Here is a 6,000-nt window from a genome sequence, read left to right on the forward strand (position 1 = left end):
ACAGTTGCTATTTCTCTTTATGTACAAATGGAATCACCTAATTTTACTGGCCTTATTGTCCAAACTAGTCAGATGGTAGTCAGATTAGATAGGTGCACAAACATAATTTGAACACTTCAGTCTAACTATTGGTATAACTTTTTAACTAAAGTAACTTTTTTGTTTTGTTTTGACACAATTAGTCAAATCACTCAGAGCAGTAAAATTGACTTGCTCTGAGTAACATTTGGTTTTACTATATCTGTTGGGGTACTTGGCTATGAAGTGTGGAAGAATAAATAATTTTTTAATGCAAATTTTGGTCAAGGTTTCTGTTTTATTTTTTGAGTCAGGGTCTCACCATGACACCCAGGCTAGAATGCAGTGGCATGATTGCCTGAGCTCAAGCAATCCACTCAACTTGGCTTTCTAAAGTGCAGGGATTACAGGTGTGAGTCACTCCATCCAACCTGGTTGAAGTCTTTCTAAAGATGATGGTTTCTCTAGGCCTGGGTGACACTTCTAGTGAGAAAATAATTTCTTTTGAACACACAATGATGTAGAAACAGACTTAAAACCATGGTAGTTTTGTGCTGAACACCAAGGCTTCATGACGTATTTTAGACTTTGAAGAGTTTTGGTTTGGATTTAGATTCTGATTCAAATTATAGAAAATAGTGGATTCCATTTCAGCTCTGTTCCACGCAACCATGGGAAATTCACTTACCTAGTTTTAACCTCAGTTTCCTTATCTTAAAAAAGATGCTATTACTTGATCTGCCTACCCTATCTTATGGGGTTAGTATTAAGATCCAGTAGAAAAATGAATACAAAATTTCTTTATAAACAGCATTAGCAAGGACCTTATTTACATTTTCTGAATTAATTATTCAAGTATTTATTTCTGCACAAAAATTTAAAATATGTGGACCTCAGTTTCTCCTACATTCTCGTCAAATTAGAGTTCATTTTGAACATTTTTTATAAAAAATAAATTTTGGGTTAGCTCCATGTAGCATTTTCAAAGGACTAACAAAGATACACTAGAACATGGAGTGGTGGAGTGGTGGTTTTATTTTATGTCTTTAAAGAAATAGCTTTAGAATTTTGTTCTGGGGTCAATAGTTCTATCATATACAAAAATGATAAATAATAATTTAAATAATAATTGACATTCATTGATCACTTATCATGAGCCAATTACTGTTTGTAGTACTTGGCATAATACAATCCATTACATCTTGCAATAACTCTGTAGAGTAGTTACTATTATTGTCCCTATTTTACAGATGGGAATCTTGAAACACAGAGAGATTATGTAACTTCCCCAAGATCACACAGCTCTACAGTGGTAGAGCTACGATCTGTAGGCAGAGAGTCTGGCTATAGGCTTTGAGCTCTTAACCACTACATTATACTTTGTTCATTTATTTTTCTATCTCCTTGACAACTCTACTGAATCAGTTTAGATTTCTTTACTAACAGGAAAGAAAAACTTTTGGGTCAGCATTTTCAGGTAGTTTCTCTATTCAGTCATGGAAAGTAATTTGAAGTTCTTTCTGTGGTAGTAGATGTGAGAATTGGGCTGGGTTTTGCCTTGCTTAAACTATGTGTGTAATTAAAGAATCTGTCAGTTGCAGTAGTTCTACAAGCAAGGAGAGGTCAGATCACTATAGTCAGTATGCCAGTGAAACAATAACTAACTACATTATGGCAAGTTTTGCTGCTCTTATTTGGCTAAAGGAATGAGAGATATTAAAATTATTTTTAATTTATTTTATTTCTGGTCAAGAACTAACAGTGATGATGCTTTGAGCCATTATTAGAGCACATTTTAGATTGAAACCTACTTCTCCAAGCTTTCTGTTTCAATACACACTCCTGGGTTAGTCCATTAGACCCATTTAAAATTCTACCATGGTACATCCCATCAGTGCTGTAAACCAGGGGTCCCCAATCCCCAGACCACAGACCTGTGGGCAATATAGCAGAAAGTGAGCAGCAGGAGAGCGATTAACGCTTCATCTGTTTTTATAGCCACTTCTCATCCCTCGTATTACCACCTAAGTTCCGCCTCCCGTCAGATCAATAGGCATTAGATGCTCATAGGAGTGCCAACTGCACTGTAAACTGCACATGCAAGAGATCTAGGTTGCGCTCTTTATGAGAATCTAATACCTGATGACCTGAGGTGTTGCTGAGGCGGTGATGCTAGCACTGTCTCCCATCACCTCCAGATGGGACCATCTAGTTGCAGGAAAACAAGCTTGGGGCCCCCACTGATTCTTCACTATGGTGACTTGTGTATTTCATTATTTATTACAATGTAATAATAATGGAAATACAGTGCACAAAAAATGTAATGTGATTGAATCATCTCAAAATCATTCCTCTCTCCCTGGAAAAATTGTCTTCCATGAAATCAGTCCCTGATGCCAAAAGGTAGAGGACTGCTGCTATAAACAACTTACTGTTTTGGTTCTCCAGATCTCTCTATTTTTTAAAGTTGGGTAAAACAATACATTCCAGAGGCTCTTTCATCCTGACACAGCAGTGGGAAAAATGGCTCATACGTACATGCTGCCTTCATATACACTATGGGCCAGTTCCAGTTCTTTCCAATCCTTCTTCTATGTATAGGTTGTTTCTCTTAATTACATATGGTGTATTTTCTTTTTCTCTTCTCTTTTACTGTGAAAATCTTTTCAAAGTAATTTCAAACTTATAGAAAAACTGTGACAAAGAACTTTTCTTCCTTGAACTCTGTTAGAGTAAGCTGCTGACAAGGTGTTTTACCATCCGAATACACCTTAGCTTGTATTCCCAGCAAAAAGGAAATCCTATATAACCACAATATAATCATCAAAGTCAGGAAATGGACATTGATATATTACTCCCATCTAATCCTCTGACCCCATTCAAGGTTTTTGCCAATTGTTCTAATAATGTATATTAGGACATTAGAACAGAAGGATCTAGTTTAGACTCATGCATTGCATTTAGTTGTCATGATGCTTTGTCTTTTTTCATATAGAATCCTTAGTCTGTCCCTGATCTTGACACTTTTCAAGATTATGTCTAGTTTGTTTTTTAGAATAGTCCTCATTTGGATCTCTCTGATGTTTATGAACAAAATTCAGGTTATGTACTTTTGATAGGAATATCACAAAAGTAATTCTGTGTTCTTTTTATCACATCCTGTTGGGTGTGACATAACTTCTATCTGCTCCTATCCTGATGATGTTAATCAATCACTTCATTGAAGTGAGGTTTGTCAAGTTTATCTACTGTAGAGTTACTCTTTTTGTCTTTATGCTTAATAAGTATTTTGTGGCATTTTGAGACTTCGTAATTATCCCATTCCTTATTAAATTTCACCCACTAATTTAGCACCCATTGATGCTTAATGAATTAATAGCTAAATTTATTACTATTTAGTTGCCAAATGATTTTTCTAATCTTATTTCTTCTCCATTTATTAATGATAGTCTATGACTTACAATATTTCTTATTCTATTGTAAGACAAACTTTCCCTCCTCTCCATTCATTTACCTATTTATTTGTATTCAGATAGTCTCCTGGATTTCTGTATGTACTGGGTTATAATCTATTACTATCATGTATTTTGATGTCAAATTCCCTCCAGATCTGGCCTGTGGAACTCTTCCAAGCTGGCATCTCTGCTCTTTTAACATTATCTCTACCATTTTTGCCATCCTTTTATTTTTTAAATTTACTTTTTCACATTGAATTTCAGAATTGTCTTGGACTTTCCAGCTCCAGTTGCTTCTCTAAGGGATCCTACTTCCTTTTAGTGGAGAATGGTATTTAGAAACCAAGATATTATATCTGACAAAGGCCTAACATTCAGGATCTACAAGGAACTCAAACATGCCATAAGGAAGAAAAAAAACCCCAGCCCCATTAAAAAGTGAATAGACACTTCTTAAAGGAAGATATGCGGCCAACCAACAGACATATGAAAAAGTACTCAGTCTCACTAATCATCAGAGAAGTGCAAATCAAAACCACCTTGAGATAACACCTAATTCCAGTAAGAATAGCCATCATTAATAAAACAAACAAGAGATGCTGGTGAGGATGCAGAGAAAAGGGAACGCTTCTACACTAGTTCCCACTTTGGTGGGAATGCAAACTAGTTCAATCTCTATGGAAAAAAGTGCAGCTATTTCTAAAAGAACTAGAAATTGTCCTTCCATACGACCTAGCAATCCCCCTACTGGGAATATACCCAGAGGAACTCAAAGTATTCTACAAAAAAGATACCTGCATGTTTATTGCAGAACTATTCACAATAGCAAAAACATGGAACCAATTGTGCTGCCCATCAAAAGAGGACTGGATTTAAAAAATGTGGTACATATACACAATGGAATATTATGCAGCCATTAAGAAGGACAAACGTGGACTTCACAGCAACTTGGATGGATTTAGAGTCTATCATACTCAGGGATCTATCACAGAAACAAAGAACACTGCATGTTCTCACTCATAAGCGGACTCTGAACATTTACCATAAAACTATAAGAAAAGGTCTGGCAGTAGCATGATACTGCTGGGTTTGGGGGTGGGGGCCACAAAAACAATAAGGGTACCTGATCTCAAACCAGGCAAAGTGGGGACCAAAGGGAGGTCCAAATTTTACCTGTATGATGTCCACTTGTATACCTAATCCTGAATTATACTCCACATCTTTAAAATTAAATTAAATTAAAAAAAAACAAGATCTGGCACTGAGTGCTCATTGCTTTTGAGATGTCCCTGCTTGCAGAGCCCCTCATTGTATAGAGCACTGAAATACATATTTGGGTGTCTTTGAGGGTACACACACACATATTTACAAGCTTATTTACTTCTACATTCACCAATATACTCGAAAACCATGTTACACCAATACCTCCAATTCGAATCTAACATTACAAGGTCTATTCTAGTTTTGTCTCTTTCCATATTTGCAACCCCTTTTCTAACAGTGAAAAACTTGGCTTTCATTATTCTCATGTATACTTTTATTTGATCAATCACACTATGTATATCCTCTGTTTTTATCACTGCCGCCTCACTCCTGTGTAAATGTACTTCTTACTTCGAACAGGATCCAAGTGTCTCAGTGGCCACTGCCCTCACCTGGGGAGCATTTGTCCATCCTCTACCAGTCACTTGGTTGTCGACCTTACTGCTCAGACTCTGACACTCTGAGAGGGCTGTTCCTATTCCCACTCCACCTCTCTTGCCACCCACCTAGTTGCTTTGCCCCACCTAGTTGCTTCTGGAATGAATTATTCAGGACAAAAGGAAAGCTGTCATAGTCTTTGGATATTTATATTTGATTCTTAGGATGCAGGAGTTATTACCATCTGTTACAGAGATGAAGACACCCAGAGACTAAGCCTTTGCTCAAAGTCATGAGAATAGTGACCAGCAGTAGCTCAAGCTTAACTTGGATTGTTAAGATATCATCTCAAGTGCCTTTTAAGGTGGGATCAGCCACAATATCTACACAGGGGTCTCCAGTTTTATCATTGGTAGTCTCCATCCTGCAGGTTCTCAATATACCAAGTTTTATGCTTAGGTGGCTCGGTGGCTGGCAGAGTAGCAATGACAATAAGCTTGTGGTCTTGAACAGCCATTATTTATTAACTAGTAGACAACAATGTCAATATTTTAATAAACATGTGCCTGTCAGGTGCTTAATGGATGAAAATCAGGCAGACATCATCAAGAATCTTTTCACTTGGTATGGTCTGAGAAAGAAGATAATAGACAAACTCACTCAGGTACATTCAGGGTAAAACAGCCATTCCTTCTCCAATTATTAGTTGGTATTCTAATATACTTGATATTAGAATGAGAGTGTTTGAGATATCAACTCCTGCTTCTTAATCCTTTCTATCTGAACCAGGAAGCACCCATTGCCTCTGTTAGAAATGCCATAGCAGAAACAGAGAAATCCCAGGCTCTGAAGGGGCTCTGGGTGTAAAAAAAATTCTTGAGCCAAG

The sequence above is a fragment of the Carlito syrichta genome, unplaced genomic scaffold (assembly GCF_000164805.1).
Source record: "Carlito syrichta isolate Samal-C Ts95f unplaced genomic scaffold, Tarsius_syrichta-2.0.1 Scaffold303982, whole genome shotgun sequence".
Classification (NCBI taxonomy): domain Eukaryota; kingdom Metazoa; phylum Chordata; class Mammalia; order Primates; family Tarsiidae; genus Carlito; species Carlito syrichta.